Source organism: Triturus cristatus, chromosome 4_1 (assembly GCF_964204655.1).
Source record: "Triturus cristatus chromosome 4_1, aTriCri1.1, whole genome shotgun sequence".
Classification (NCBI taxonomy): Eukaryota; Metazoa; Chordata; class Amphibia; order Caudata; family Salamandridae; genus Triturus; species Triturus cristatus.
Window position 1 is genome coordinate 145,107,669 of NC_140585.1, and position 17,297 is coordinate 145,124,965.

The 17,297-nt window shown below is 48.3% G+C and overlaps 1 non-coding gene across 1 annotated transcript; it reads right to left on the reverse strand.

Moving 5' to 3' along the window:
* Positions 1-17,224: 17,224 nt before the first annotated feature.
* TRNAV-CAC (transfer RNA valine (anticodon CAC)) lies at positions 17,225-17,297 on the reverse strand. The gene has a single exon. It is a non-coding gene; the product is annotated as a tRNA-Val (tRNA).

Consider the following 17,297-nt stretch of genomic DNA (forward strand, 5'->3'; position numbering starts at 1 on the left):
GCTTAAACACGAGTTTCAGGTTACGTACTGCCTGAAACAGCTCGTGGGTTTTTCTTTTGTTTACTGTAGTGTCTTAATGGCAATCGCCCCATGTAGACCCGGCCCTGAGAAATAAATGCCGGTGCTTAGCACCGGAAAGCACCGGCACAAATTAAGCCCTGGGCAGGGTGCATTGTAAGCATAAGGTAGGACAAGCCCTGGTGTGTGTGGCCTGTCCTAATAGTGAATTGCAGCCATTTTCGTTTTTCACTATTGCAAGGCTACCTGTTCCCATAGGCCAGAATGGGCTGTTAGAATTGTTACATCCTATGATCCTAACAGACCCAGGGAACATGGTAGAAATTCTAGTTTAGTATGCCTGAACTCAGAATAATAAGAAACATCTTTTAGTAAAGTTTATTTTAATATTCTGTGTTTGCAAATACCACTTTTAGAAAGTTGGTATTTGCTTGCCTAACCATTTCAGCCCGCCTCTGCTATGATGTGTATCTGCCTGTCTGGTTTGTGTGAGTGACAGGGCTGGGGAAACCCAGAGGGGCAGGGCTAGGTAGCCTGGTGGTGAATAGAGAGATTGACATCCAGATGGGTGAGAGGAGTGCACCTGGACTCTGAATAGGGCTGTGCTCTGCCACCACAATGCTGGCTCCACCTCCTGTGGAGCGGCTGATGTCTCTGCCCTGCACCCTGAATAGAAATTCAGAGTCATGTCAACAAAGTGCTCAGGAACTGGATTGGACTGGGCAAGGGCCCCTCTACCCCAGAGGAACAAAGGAATTAGGGGTATAAGTATTGGGACCCTGCTCCCAAGAAATTAGATCCTGCTTGACAAGAAGAACGTCTGCCTGAGGAGAAGGAACTGGGAAAGCTGTAAGGTGGAGTTCTGTCCATGACCTGGGGGATTGGCCTGCAGTGGTTGCCTTGCTGCTGAAGGAGAGGAGAAAGACAAACACTTGGATGGCCATGTACAGCCCCAGATCTGTCAATAACCTGAATATGAATAAAACATTCTAAATCACACAGATGTGTCACCATTATGTTCACGTATGGAGTTGTGGCTGGATGTAGGAACAATGTTTGCACATGAAGGTACACCCTGGTAATGGACATCCATGTGCATGCGTATCCCTGAGACACAATTGGCTGACTGAGGAGGTGAGTACTAGTTGTGTCCCCATTGCACATCAACAACAATCTCACAACCCCCAACGTAGGCACACGTCCATGTACGGAATAGGGCTGTGTGTAGGACTGACCCAAACGAAAGCAGGCCAGAAGTGGTGTCCTACAGCACATGTGACACCAGAAGTTCACGTTGCATACCTACTCACACACAGCTGTGTAGACACATTCTGTTGCGATATATGACATTGCTCGTTGATAACCACAAAAAGCTGCTCCTAAAGTGGTGACCACTGTGAGGTTTGGGTTATATTGTGAGTGGAGACATCTCACAAAATGTAACGGACTGGTCTCACACACCACTTGGTGTCATGCTTCATCATTGACCAGTCCTCGCCTTCTAAAACGTTGGTTTGATAGAGGGAGGGCATACACCTGACGACAAGAATGCACTTCTAAACTAAGTGGGGGCCCATGTACAAGTGAGTCTGGTTAAAAATCATTATAGTTATCCTTGTTGTGTTTTATAATGTGAAAGGTAACTATATGACATTAAAATCAGGTGACGGGATGTGGGGGAGTTAGTATCCCCTATACGTTATGTGAGAGGTCGACATGTTTCTGCTGTGTTGGCCCAGGTAGGTCCAGGGCATTCATCAGGACCTAAATATATTGAGAGGGGCTCCGTTCTTACCAACTGGTGGCAAGAGAATAGTACTGTGTGGGCGTGATCAGTGTCACTCTCCACAATTGGACGGCTTCTAAATTCAAGTCTGTTAAAGAAAATATTTGAGAAAAACATATATAACAACAAACCATAATCGTACTGAACACAATACAGGCACTGTTTCAGTAATACGTGAGTGACTACATGTGTGACATATGACACTCAATTTGTGTACACGATTTCAGAGATGGAAATGGTGAGCACAAGGGTCTCACTGTTCTTACCCTAAGTACCATGGGAGGAGGGGTGGGGAAACCCCTGTTGTCAAACCCTGTTGAAAGAAACACAAATCACAATTGGCGTGAAAATTGTGGTCTGTGACAAGAAAAAGCTCACACAGCATTCATCCACACCTGGGGTGGTTAGAATAACCGTACATCCATTCAGCCTTCATTCAAACCCTTACTGCCTCAAGGGAAGTTTCCCGTGTGGTTCCTAGACGACTGCTCCCATTCCTCCCCGATGTAGGAACGAGGAGAAAGTCATTGCGCTATATATAGTGCACTCTCTTGAGTTAATTGGTGTTAAGTGCTTCGCAGGTGATGCTAGGTGTTGTCAGGTGCGTGGTTTCCTGTGTCCCTGAAAGGGAAGCCTGATCTAACCATGGCAGCCACGCGCGCATATTCAGTGCGGTATTCTGAGCTAGCTATGATTCAGCTGTGGAAGTAATCAGGTGCGCGACTTCCTGTGTCCTTCGTGCGAGTGCCTGATTAGAAGATGGTAGGTATTCGCGCATGCTCTTTGTTGCGGAGTATAGCGCGTGAAAGGAGAAGTTCCACCGAATGTATTTGCTGGTGAGGGGCGGGTTTATTTAAGGAAGGTATTATCAGGTGCGCGATTTCCTGAGTCCTTCGTGTGGGTGCCTGATTAAAAGATGGCCGGTGTTCGCGCATGCTCTATGTTGCGGAGTGTAGCGCGTGAATAGAGAAGTTCTATTGATGCATTTGCTGGTGAAGGGCGGATCACTCGGAGCGAGTGGGCTTGAAGGAAATATCTATGTACACCCGGGAGACGCCCAAATATAGGCGTGGCTGTGCATGTGCGAACGGACGAATAGTGATTGAATCTGCTGGTGTCCGCTCGTGCTTATATTATGCCCCAATATTAATGGCCATGCCTCCAAAAAAATTAACCCTAATTAAAAAGGCAGAACGGGCACGATGAAGTGCTTTTATGTTCCAAAATAGGAGGCCACATTTTTCGTTCGTTGTCATAAACGGATGGCTACGCTTCAAGGAACATATTCTGAAGTAAGTATTCAGCCCGGGTCACTAATGATCCCAAATGACGGTCGGTAGAAGGTGTAAGCGACCATGTTAAAACGCGAGGCCCGGTTCCCTCAGGAATGTATTTGGTGACCATCACAGTGTGCTGGTCATTGGATGGGTAAATCACTCACTTTTCATTATTCAGTCTAGGCAAAGACATTGCTCAACATGGTCAGAGGCTGGACACCATACTCACATTGCTGTAGTCACGTAAGTGCACATGAGGTTCAGCACCAATCCAAAAACACTGCCTGGCTCACAGATGTGGAGCTTTCCAAAGGGAAACACCCCCATTGCACATGCGTCAGTCAGTTCTTCCCTGTGTAGGGACGATGCTCATTGTGGCACTCGAGTGGACAATCCCAACAACACCCCCCACAGTTAGACACCAGTGGAGTTGCATTTACTTTATTGGCATGTGCGTGTCAGTACAGATGAGGCAACGGCCACACCAGGCAGGGACATGCTTGAGACACTTACACACAGCATGGGTACATGTCGAGGTTCAGGAAATGTTGGGGCTAAAATGAGCAACATTCATCACGGATGGCAACGCTCTCAGTCCACCTTGCCTTGCTGGATGAGTCATATTTTGTTTGGCGTCTGACCATTTCCCCGTGTGAGGGCGCATAACTCACTGCCCATGGGATCTGCATGGTGCTCTGCCTCTGGAGAGCGCAAATTGTCTGCTCTGCTGACAGTGATCAGGTGTGAGGGTCCGACAGGTTCACATGTCCTGCTACATTGCCATGTGTGTGCTCTCCCCGGCAGTGTGTCTGAATTGGCAACTTGGCCAAACAACGCAGTGTTGCACCGAGCATGGACCTGCATCACCTTGTACAAGTGTGTGTACACAGGCGTTGTAGCACGCACATGCATCCAGGGCCCGGACGAAGGCAGACGTCTTCAGTGAGGTGGTGGGATGTATGAACATACCCCACGATGCAACAAGTTGTTGGGACATGTGCTGTGGCTGCCAATCGGATGTGGCTGCAGGAGTGTAGTTACTCGTCCATGAATACCCGTGCAGCTTTATGTGCAATGTGTTCCAATAGTACGTTGTTGTCATGTTCAAGGAACACCAGGGTGAGCCAATCCATTAAGTGGTCCGGACAGGTGTGCTCAGCTCACGCCGTTTCACCAATCCGCAACACAGCCCAATACGGGAGCGCCTCGATGTGGTCACTGCACATGAGAAATTGTGCAATCTCCCATGCACAACTACCAATACATATGCAGTATGTCAGGGCATTCCTTGCACGGCTGTCTCGGTTACACTCCTGTTCGTGATCTAACAAGGGGCGCAGACACAAGTCATAGTCCAATTCATCAACAGTTGTGTTGGATATGCAGACATCCATGGGACACTCGAATGTGCATGTTCGGCAGTGGAACCAGGGCTGGACGCATGTGACGTTGGCAATGTGAAAGCTGAGCCGTTAACTGATCCGCAGCACTGCCAGTGGCACTGCGCCCAGTAAATGCAGCATACATGCACTGTACTGTTCCACGTGACGGGGGTTGTGCATGTGCCCGGTATGGCCTGCAATTGCGTTGGTGCATCTCGTGGAACCGGCACTCTTCTGAACTGCTGCAGTTGTGTGGAGGATATGCCACAGCTTTGAGCAATGATTCGAATGTGTGTGCAACGTTGGGCAGAGTGGCTTTCTGTTTCCGTGTGTGTCAAGGACATCCCATGCGGGGGTACCACAGTCAGGGGCTTCTGTGTGTGGGGTGTGTATGAGTCGGATAGTTCATTTGTAGAATGCATGGTGTGGGAGTCCTCCCGGTCTGCCGTGGCATCTCTCTCAGGGTGTTCCAGGCGCGTTCTGGACCAAGGTCAGAGGTGCGGGTGTCCTCCCGCCTTCTGCATTGGAACAATGGAGCTTTCATCCCTGATGTTAGTCTGACTACTACTTGTGTGTGCGGGATGTGATGTGGCCTTGGCGCTGAGATTGGGACACGGCCTTGGGCTCATGGTGTACGGATGGCGATACACACACACATGTTGGCATGGGGAGCCAGGTGCCCGAGGGGCCTTGCGTTGCTTGTGCAATCTCACTGTATGGTGTTTTGTGTTTGTGATTGCATGCTGTTTGACTGAGGCTCCATTTTCTGGCCATGCAGGTCGGTTGGATTACCTGCTTTTGCGATATCAGGCAAAATGTTTGTATTGGGTTTCGTGCTGTTGGTGTGCAGTTTCTTTGTCCGGGGTTGGGGGTGGTCCCGGGGAGGGGTGTGTGTGGGGTGTTGCAGGCCTGGGTGTGGTGTCGGTGGGTGTTGTGTCCCTCTTGGGTGTCCGGGCCGCATGATAGGTGGCTCCATGGCATCTGTTGCCCTTCCAATGTGGCCCTGGGCTGGTCTCCCTTTTGTGGTGCTGGCTGCTGTCTGACTTAACACCAGGTCAGAGCAGGTGTAGATTTCCTGATGATAACGCTCCTTATTGCCTGTTTTGTGTTTTTATCGCTGAACTGGCCGGTCATTGAGAATGTTGAGGTGTGGTGTGATCGCGGCTTTTGGCACGGGAACGCCCACTCTGCATCTCATTAGCGATAGTTGCGGGGATCCTCTGTGTCGATGTTTTTTACGGCTGCTATCGCGGGTAAACTGGTGCTGTGGGCTGTTAGCACCAGCTTGTGAATGGGGAGTTAAATTTATCGCCAATTTGGCTGCGATAAAGTGCTGATGACTCGGCGATAAATCCTTGTGAATATGCCCCCATGTGTTCAGTCCAGGAGTCGTTCGCAGCAAAGACCAACCCAAGATACGGGAAGGTGCTACTACTTTTCAATTTCTGGTCTTCCACGGATATAAAATTAAGATGACGTTTCCTTGGGCCACAAGACATTATAAAAGATTTTTGGTACTTAAATCCAGGCTAGCCATATGCTAAAATCAGACCTGCACTAAGATGCGTAGGGAGTTGGGAGAGCGGCCCATAAGGCCCGCATCATCGGCATTCAATAGCACGGGGAGTGATTTGCCATTTATTTTAGGAACTTCATGGGTCAATGTTTTGAGTGATTTGTACAGTCTGTTAATGTAAATTATGAAGGGGGGGGGGGGCTAGGACGCATCCCTGTCTGCACCCTTGCTTATTTTGATTGCTTCAGTAACTTCACCCCCGCTGCTAATTCTGACCCGGGCCTTAAGATATTTATGGAGGTGCACTAAAAAGTGCACCAGGGGCTCGTCAAAATCATAGGCTAAATGGATGGACCAATGCTTAGACCTATTAACAAGGTCAAATGCAGAGGTCAAATCCATAAAGACCAGAGAGATTGGCGAGTCCTGAGCTATGCTGTATTTGCCCATAATTAGATTAAGATTTAGGCATTGTTCGTTATGGTACAGTTTATGGGAGTAAATAGCTGCCCTATTGCCCTCAGGTCCTTGACAGCTGTCCAAAATGTATTCCCTTTTTTATACTAGCAGCTTTGGTTAATGCTTCCCAGCGATCTTTTTAAACTTCCCCTTTCCTGTTGGTAGTCGCAATCTTATACCTTTGCCTCGCCAATTTCACATTTGAATTACACCTTGGGTTGGTTGACAGTGCTCTGTGCAATTGTCTATTTGCCTCAAAGCACTCGTGGTCAAACCATCTGGGTCCACGTTTCACATGGGGACTAGGCTTTGATAATAAAGTTTTGATTGCTAAGCAGAGTTTGATAAAATCATAAATAGCCTCCAGGTATGGGTCCTGGGCTGATAAGCATGAGTTTATAAGGTGCATATTGGCCTTCGCTAGGGTCTGAAACAATTTGTTATTATTGATACCCCGCCAAGTCAGTCTTAGATTATCAGTGGAGGGCATCATATTCCTGGCACCACATTCCAAAGTGAACGTGGGCGGGGGGATAGTCTCATCACTGCTTTAATTGGGTTGTGGTCCGCTTGGCTTGTGGCGATAACTTCTGCTTTCATTAGATAGTCTTCAAGGAGACAGGAAGTGAAAACAAATTCTATAGTAGATGAGCAACCCCTCCCTCTGAATGTTGGCTCAAAATAGTTGTTAGTATGTGTTGCGCCCACAATTTCCATGACATTGGTGAGATTATGTGTATTCAGATATGTTGCCAACTCAGCACTCCTACGACAAGTTTGCCCAAAACTACGGAGCCCTGTACTATGTTTTGTATCCGATAATTTCGCATTAAAATCACCACCCAATAAAATACCGGTGGTTTCGGCTGATTCTTGCTGACAATCTAGGTTGGTGATGAAATCAAATAACTTAATGAAGTTTCCATTGGGAATTGAGTGGAAGTCATTATTTTAAAAAATGATCAGATAAAAAGAAAGGCTCCTTTTATAAAGTAGGGCTTGAAAATTATTACTATTGGTGCGTAGGGCCTTGATTCTACCACCGGCAGCTATGTTAATCCAAATAGATAAACCCCCGAGGAATGACCAAACTTAGGGGTAAGAGCTACAATGTTGTAACATTGCAACCCCTCAATGTGTAGTTCCTGGGTCGCCCAGGTCCCTTGAAGCATGACTATGTCCTGTTTATTTGCTAGGTGTAGCCAGTCAGGGTCCCCCAAGCTCAGTTGAAAGCCTGCTACATTCCAGCTCATGAGACTCAATTCTGTGTTGGCCTGGGCCTTAGATACCACTTGCTGATCATCTAACTTAGCTACAGGGAAGGGGGTCGCAAACACCTGCCGATTATCATGGGGGTCTGGTTGATGTTCCAGTGAGGGTGGTTGTCAATCCTGGGTATCAAGTTTGGATAAAACCTGAAACCTATTATATGATGTGGGGGATACATGCTGATTTACAATGGGCCTAAGTGTTGGTTTATAAAAATAGGCCAGTGGTAAGGATCAGATGTTGGTACATTGGTTAGATGTTAAACTGGCAAGCTCTCAATAGGCATCGTACCATATGAGGCTTGCGGAAGTTAATCACAATACAGTCACCGTCTATGTTCTTGGGGAACGGGGCAAACCACCGACTCTGCGAACCATGATGATCTCGTTCATGTCAGATGGGTGGAACCTTTTGTGCTTTATTAACCAGTCCACACACTTGTTACGTAGGTCCACCCAGGACTCCCTCTGGTCTCTTATAATGGTAGGGACACCGGCCAAAACTAATACATATGGACAAGTGGCCAGGGGCAAACTCAAAACATCTGTATTAGGCCTCAGATGGTTTTTGCTTGAGGTGTCTATTGTACTCCTGCTTCGGTTGCTTGGCATGATTCTGGCATGTAAGCATTCAGGGTAGGTACTACTCGGCTGAAGTCTGGATGCAAGGTTGTGACCAGGTCATCTGTGGGTGATGCACTACTCCTTAGATTAGGATTTAATACCGCATCAGGCCTGACTGTGCAGCTCTCCCTAACTTGTTTGCATGTGGGACAGGCTCTACTTCTGTGGAGACTAGTAGGTACTGGGATTGCAGAAGTGGGGGTGGGAGCAATAGCTATGGTATTTGAGTCTGGGTTTAGACTGGTGTTAGCGATGAAACCATCCTCAGGGCAGCCATAGGTTGTGCTGTCGCCATTGGTGGGCTAAGCTTTCCCACAGCTGTATCAAGGCGATCTAGGCGTTCTAAGATGGAGGTGAATTTAGAGTCAAGAAAATCATTAAATTGCCTAAACACAGAATCAATATCAATAACAGAGTTCATAATTGTGTCTCCTACCCCCCGTTGTTCAACAGTGCCTCAGTCTGTGTGCTGATGGAACGGTGCGAAGCCCCATTATAACCTTCCCCGGGGGTACCAGTTCTTATAGATGACTACATCCATGCGGACAGACAGTTACTGGATGCGCTCAGCCTGGATGGTTGTTTCCTCTTGGCACAGACAGGTTTCCCACATTTCCTCTTGCGTTTTGTGACCGGATTTTCCACTATTGTAGGAACATTGATAACTAATCGCATTTCTGGTATATTGCCAGATGAACTTATGCTGGCGTGCATTGAGGTGGTAGTGCCTGAGTTTTGGGGCTGAGGTAAGACATGTTTGTGTACTGGGCACAGTACAGAGTTAGGATCAGATGAAGCCCCTCTGATATGTGGATTAATCAATGAACCCTCGTTATCCAAAGGCAGGCGGCGCTCAGTTAGTTCAATTTCCCCTGACACGATGTTAACCACCCTTTCTAGCATACTGTTAATGCTGCTGCTGATAGGACGTTCGTTTAATTGCCCGATGCGCTTCCCCATGGTGTAAATTGTATCAGTTCATACATTTCGAGAAAAGCCAAGATATTGGACTTGGAGGCACTCACCTCTGGACGATTGGTGACCAAAAAGGGGGGTGGCCCTGTCTCTTCCTGTCGCTGACGGGCCCTTGGCGCGGGCTTTGCCTGGGCGCGGCCCGGGCACGCCGCGCGCATCCTGCAATGCGGGAGTGCTGGTGTTAATTTATGCGCCTCCAGGCGCTTTCGGAGCTCGAAGGCGGCAGCAGCCGCAAAGAGGGCTGGAGATTGTGGTTCCTAGTAATACGCCGAAACACGCTTCGAGTTAATAAAGATATTGCCACTTTTTAACCTTTTATTTATACATATTGATTAAATGTAATGTGTTAAATATTGTGTTTCATTTTTTAAATGTTTTGTCTAAATATCATTTGTTTAAATAATATGAGAAGAAATTATTAAAATAGTAACAACTTTGAACATATTGTTTCCGTCTTCCTTGGTCTTCTTATTGTCATAGATATTGTGTAATTTGTTTACTTTATTGACATTGCCTAGGAGTTTTTGTCATTACTATTCAAGTCCCTGTCCTAGGAATTGAACTATTCATTGTTCAGGGGGTCTTTGTTTTTTCTCATTTGATTGTGGTTCCTAGCCCCACCACGACTGCCTCAGGAGCATCAGATTCATGCATTTGATGAGGTCGGAGGAGCAGTTTATGGGAAGGGAATTTATCCATTTAGAAATTGTTTTCCGCTTTCAAAAATAAAAATTAAATACACTATATCTATATTTTTGTCTTGCACATTCGAAGTAAAATATACAATATATGCCAAATACCTGCGCGTGCGCATGGTGGACAGGAGTGTGCATGAAAATCTACCACGTGACAAAAATATACATAATAAAAAATCGATATTAATAACAATTTTAAAGTGCTCACTATGTGTGTTTGTGAATGTGTATATGTATATATTGGAATGTTACTGTTCATTTGTTTTCTTTTCTACACAGTTAAAGACTGTATATGTGTGGTGTACGGTGGCCCGGTTAGTTAAACCTTCACTACTGGCATCAAACTATAGTAAGTAATAGACTAGTCTGTTGTTTATGGACAAGCACATTTATAGTTTGGCTAAACTAAAATAAAGATTTTATTAAACTCATTAAATTGCAAATCTGGAAGACCACCAACCCGTAGGGGCTGACACTAAAGACTACACAATGTGTGTGTATTTGTAATCAGTGCTGAAGTCTACACAATTAGTGTGTATCTGTAATCAGTGCAGGACACTGCACAATGTGTGTGTATTTGTGAACAGTGCTGGAAACTCCACAATGTGTGTGTATTTGTAATCAGTGTAGGAGACTGCACAATGTGTGTGTATTTGTGATCAGTGCTGTAGACTACACAATATGCGTGTATTTGTAATCAGTGCTGGAGACTACACAATATGCGTGTATTTGTAATCAGTGCTGGAGACTACACAATGTGTGTGTATTTGTGTGACCAGTGCATGCATGTCATATTTAGAGACCTTTATTACAAATACCTGCATCATTCTTCGTCCTGCAGCTGTAACATGCTCCATTTCTTTACCTCTGTGTCTTTTCAGTACCTGAGTCTCGCCACCCTCTCACACTCTCGTAACTTACTCACAGTGTCTGTGTCTCGCTCTCTAACACTCTTTTAACTCACTCCCAGTGCCTGAGTCCCTCACTCACTCGCAATCTCTTAACTTAGTCCTGGTGCCTGAGTCTCTCACTCTCACTCTCTCGTAAACTCACTTCCAGTGCTTGAGTCTCTCACCCTTTCTTAACTCACTCCCAGTGCCAGTGTCTTTCGCTCTCTCACATTGTCGGAACTCAGTCCCAATGCCTGTGTCTCTCACTCTCTCTTAACTCACTCCCAGTGCCTCTCTCACTCTCTCAGCCTCTCACACTCTCTTAACTCACTCCTAGTGCCAGAGTATCTCACTCTTTTAACTCACTTCCGGTGTCTGTGTCTCTCATTCTCTCTTACCTTACTGCTGGTGCCTGAGTTTCTCAATCTCTCACACTCTCTTAACTCACTCCCAGTGCCTCAGTCTCTCACACTCTCTTAACTTACTCCCAGTGCCTGAGTCTCTCACTCTTTAACACTCTTTAACACTCTCTTAACTCATTCCTGCTGCATGAGTCTCTAACTCTCTTAACTCACTTCCAATGCCTGAGTGTCTCATCTCCCACAGTCTCTTAACTCACTCCTGTTGCCTTAGTCTCTCACTCTTTAACACTCTCTTAACTCACTCCCAGTGCATGAGTCTATCACTCTTTAACACTCTCTTAAATCACTTCTGGTGCCTGAGTGTCTCACTCTCTTAATGTCAATATTGGCAACACTCCCCATCCCTCCCACAGCAATATCCTGGAGAAATAATCAGACAAGACACATTCTTAGTGGAGACAATTGCTGCAGGTTTATTTGCATAACAAATATGCCAACCTAGTGGGTTATCTTACAGGCGATCCTAGGGCAGGCAGCCCCTCGCCGCCTGCCCGCCTGATGATCCAGATTACACCGTGGCCCTAGCCAACTGGTGTTTGGTAGATTTGGGGGAGGGGATAGCCCCTCCCACCGGTGGACTGCCAGTCCACCCCCTTACTCATGCCCTCCCAGCTAAGGGGGGCAGAGCGTTGCAGGCAACCCCCGGTTGCTCAGGTCAACAACCGCCCGTAGGACTAACGGGGCACCGTCGCTCCTCCAGGGTCCAATGCGAGGACCTCCCTGGGGATATTTGGCTTTAGCACCCTTACTGTGCTACTGCAGAGGGTACCGTTCTGTACCTTACAGCCTCTGGATTGCCCTGTAACTCCGCCTGCAACACAAAATAATAAGTTAGATCAATCCCCCCATGCCTGTACGCCGGGTAAGCGGTGGGGAGGGAAACGGCGTCAGGCAGCCTGAAAAAGAGGGCGAGCAGTGGGCGGGAGAGGTATAAGTACCTCTCCCCCCACCCCCTCCTAGCCGGAAGTGACGTGGGCATGGGGGACCACGAGGGTCCCAAACACTGGGAGGCTGACTCGTCGTGTGCCATTCTGTGGCACTAAGGAGGGTTGCCCTCTTAGGAGGGCCCCCTTTGTGGGCCCGGGGCAGCCCTGCATAGTGCCAATATCGGCAACACTCCCCATCCCTCCCACAGCAATAATATGGAGAAATAATCAGACAAGACACATTCTTAGTGGAGAAAATTGCTGCAGGTTTATTTGCATAACAAATATGCCAACATGGTGGGTTATCTTACGGGCGATCCTAGGGCAGGCAGCCCCTCGCCGCCTGCCTACCTGATGAGCAAGATTACACCGTGGCCCTGGCCAACCGGTGTTTGGTAGATTTGGGGGAGGGTTAGCCCCTCCCACCGGTGGACCGCAAGTCCACCCCCTTACTCACACCGCCCCCAGCTAAGGGGGTCGGAGCGTTGCAGTCAGCCCCCGGTTGCTCAGGTCCACAACCGCCCGTAGGACTAACGGGGCGCCGTCGCACCTCCAGGGTCCAACGCGAGGACCTCCCTGGGAATATTTGGCTTTAGCACCCTTACTGTGCTCCTGCAGAGGGTACTCTTCTGTACCTTATAGCCTCTGCATCGCCCTGTAACTCTGCCACAGCACTGGGTGTGGCCACCGTCACCCCAGGGCCCCCACCACTATCGGCCTAGTTACCTACACCCTGCTGATTCCAAGGCCTCCCCCAGGTCAAGCAAGAATAGGTCCATTCCCACTTTGGACAGGTGTAACCCATCTGCATCAAAACACCCTATGGACGTAGCGTGCAGTAACCCATGTCGGATGAAGCCAAACCCCCTTTGCTTAGAGAATTTGAACATGGTGCTGTTCACCCTCCTGCACGAGGTCTCAATGGCTTCCCCTGATTGTCCTCCTACCCAGGAAAGTCAAGTCGATGCCTCCCAGGTGTATGGCCAAAATTGTTGGGAGGGAAGACACCCCCCCTAGTCTGTGTCGCAACCTCTACAGCAAGCTGTTCCAGCGCATGCCTGGGACCCCCACTCACAGGGTGCCTGGAAGGCCCGATCGTTGGTCCTGGCAACTTGAAGAAATGCTAGGTTGCAAAAACCCCTTTGAGCACTGCACACCATTCTATACCTAATCCTCTATTCCACCAATATTAGGGTACCCGCACCCTATTGGGAATGGCAAACTCACAACCCAGCTGACAGGATAGAGTCTATTCATCCTCGATCTAACCGACACCTCAAACCCTGACAAGAGGAGGCCTGCTAACCTGTCCCCACTTGACAACTTAAGGAACCCAGTTATTCCACACCTCTCTGCTAATGCTCAAGTTAATATACAAAGTGCACACATGTCTCTTGAAGACCATATATACATTGGTAACAGTCCCCGCTAGGATCAGCGCTAGTGAGCAGGAGTAATCGATGTCTATGCTCATGAAAACATAATAAGCCATGCAATGAACCCTAGACCTACCTAAATGTCTGAGGTGAAGCTAGTGACCCCGGAGAGGCAAAAGGCCTGAGACATTAGATGCCACAAGCAGCCCTCAGTTTAAAAGGTCCATCAGCTCCGAAAACTGCACCTTAGAGGCCAACCAAGCTGACCCCAAAATCTGCTTCCACCTGGTCCTGAACTGAAACATCTGCATCCCCTTTAGGATTACAACATATGTGCTTCATATTTGCCGCTTACTATAAGTGTGCCCAGTTCATACACTGCTACTTCTTACCTTTTTTTTTTTCTATGATTGTAAAATGTCCAGAGATTGGAAGCACCAATCACATTGTTAAAACTAAAATGCAAGCAGAACTTATCCGGGGACATAGCCTCACATTCAAACCCCTGTCTTATAAGCGCAGCAAGGCAAATACAGAGTTAAAAGCCCCATCATTCTTGAGCTTACATGCACCGGTACTAACTGCTCCTATTACATGGAAATGTGTGGTGCGTCCCCTAGCTGGAAAACTTATGGGTGTGCACAGACAATGCCTGGAAACATGTAAAGCCCAAGCTGTTAGCAGATCCACCTGCATAACCCAGACAAGGAGTCCTGCCAGAACTCTGTGTCCCTTTACCTTGGTTCCGAGTAGCCCTGCCACGTTTTGATAATCAGTGGCCATCTCTGTCTCTGAACCTAACCCATGTTGCACTGGCTTGGGTGCCGGCCCTCAAGATCACTTCCATGGCCCTAAACCACTTCTCACTCTGAGGGCAAACCCCGGCAGCCAAAACAGGGCACTGGTGGGTGCTGCCTACCCTTTCTAAACAAGAGGTCGAACCCAAGACCCTTACATTTCTGCTGCTCCACAGATCTGAAATTGTAGCCCAGGGCCGACTTCTGGCACCTGACCTTTACTTGGACATGCCCGAGCTAGAAACCTACATCTAGAAGGCCTGCCAACCGTCTGACCACCTCCCACGCCAGAGTGTCAGGCCGCCACTCCATAGCCAGGAACTAAACCAGGTATAGATGTCTCGGAAGACCCATCTCTAGGCGTATGCCTGCCACACATTTCACTGCATATCCTAGTCTGTTAAAACCAGGGCGCAAGGTAGCCTGCAGAGCTAAGCCCACAAAGAAATAGCCCGCCCATGCGTGCAGACCAAGCATTCCTTATTCACCTCGCCACAGAGACTTACATGTTACATGTAGCTGTTATGCACTAGCCCACCCTGACGTGGCCAAAATTCCAGTCACCGAATAATAGACAATGGCGTGCCCGCACTGGGCCCCTCCTAATAATACATTCTATATCATAACCCTAAATTCAACTTGCAGGAAGCTAGAATACCTGTGCCAGGGTGACTAGGGGGTTGCTGTGTCCCTGCGGACAAGTTTTTAACCCTATGACCCATCCCTGAAAAGATCCCAGCTGAAGGAGTTTGTGCGGGCTGTCCTGGTCGACAAAAGGGAGGGGACTGGCCTGAGTCTCCCTGCCCAGAACTTACCACAGACACCACAACACCCAAAGTTATTGCTCACTGAACTGAGTGCAGGAAGCCACACTGGCCGGCCCTTAGACCAACGGACCGCTAACCCCAAACAAGGGGACCTACCACAAATAACTTAAAATTGCCATTATGGTCACCCCGAATTCAGTAAACAGTACTGCTGGGAGCACAGGCCACCAACTTCGCCGACCATCGGCGAAAGGACAGGCCGTGCTCATGCCCAAACCAAACGAGACCAGCTACCAACCACACGTGGCACAGTTCCCTTGCCAGGTTGCTACAACCTTTTTACGCACCTACTGCAGGAGCCTGGGAATTGGTTCTTGTGCTCTGCATTGTATAGATTAGTAAAAGATGCACGTTTGAACTGGTAGCTGATAATGTTAATAAAGCCTGCAAATACACCACTCAGAGCAACCTGCTTTCCAATGGCTTCCATTGAAACGGTGGTGACAACAGACCTCCAAGCACCAAAGGCAGTACAATGGAGTACAGCTCTAATCTAACAGATGCCCCTTGCATCAGATACCAACTATAGCCCCTTGGCTGAAAGCTGCTCAGTGCTTCTGATGCATCGGCACTCCCAGACCCCCAGCCAGCTCACCCTGATTAAATCAGCTCATGACTGGGACTTAACCGTGCGATGAGAGCACAAGACACACTAGCCCGACGTTAGCTCTAGAACCAGGCTCCACCACAAGAGCCCTTCACAAGCCATGTGGCCTAAAACATTCACTCTGTGGGGCGTTGCCAATGGACTGCAAACAACTCTAGGCATTCTCTACCAATGTTATAAGTGGAGTTTCTGGTTGGTTAAGGTCTGCACCTGAGCCTGGCCGAACCCCCCACTAGTCAGGAGAAGAGAGTACACCTTACAGCTAACTCCTACTCACCCCCTAGGTAGCTAGTCAGAGCCTTAGGGCTTATCCCAGAGGCAGTGTAAATATAATCTTCAAACCGCACACCCATAGTAGCAAACTGGGCACCCCACAGCGGAGACTGCATACACCTCTCACCTAGTTACCGTACTGTCACAGAACGCCCCCACCATGCCTGCTGGCACCAGTCCTCAACCTGTCTTGAGCCACCTTGCCGCGGTGCGCCTCTCGCAGACATGTAAGGGACAAGAAACCAAGCAAACAACAATTGTTCCTGCAATTTGTATACCATAGTGCCCCGATAACGTGAAGTCAGCTACGGCTCAATTTAAAACAATGACTGGGGAGACTCCCTCATCACCGATGTGCCCTAGACACTGCGACGTGGTAACCCCGGGACCTGGTTGACGGCGTGATCCTCCTCGCACCCTCCAATAATCGCGCTGCATCGCGCTGCATCGCCTGCCCAGTTCCAACACCGCCCATGGCATTCGAAGGCTGACGTGCCCCCTTCATTTTATTTATTTGCCAGGCTTCGCTTTCATAAACCCTACTGATGTCATCAAATCTGGCAGCACCTCACGATTCATGGATGTATTTTGATATAACGCTAGCATGCAGGTGACCAAATAACGTCCGCAGAATTCCATTTGCACGCTCATCCCGGCTCTACAATTCTACTATTGATAGGAAAATAACTTTATAGTCACGGTAATTGGACGGTATATATCTTCTGGTGCCTGACTCTCACTCTCTCTCAACTCACTCTCAGTGCCTGATTCTCCCTGAAGCCCCCTCTCTTGTGCTCACTTGTGCTTTATGATTCTGTGTTCAGAGTCTGGACATTTCGTGCCTGTGTTTGTGTAAACATTGGCGTCTGCCTGTGTCAGCGCCTGCAGCGTGTGCAGTGCCTGTGTGTGGCGGATGGAAGCAGCTGTCCTGCTGCCTGACTGTAAAGGTACAGGGGTCGGACGTCAGTCTGTCCATGAAGCAGCTGAATGTATAAACACGTATTGAATGACCGTTTCTGAGATGCGGTGCTGTACATGTGCAGTTCTACCTGCATCAGAATAATTCAAGAATCAGCCGCAGTGAGTTAGTGTGAAGAGCAAAAAAATGTTTCCGCCCGGTCTCGAACCGGGGACCTTTCGCGTGTGAGGCGAACGTGATAACCACTACACTACGGAAAC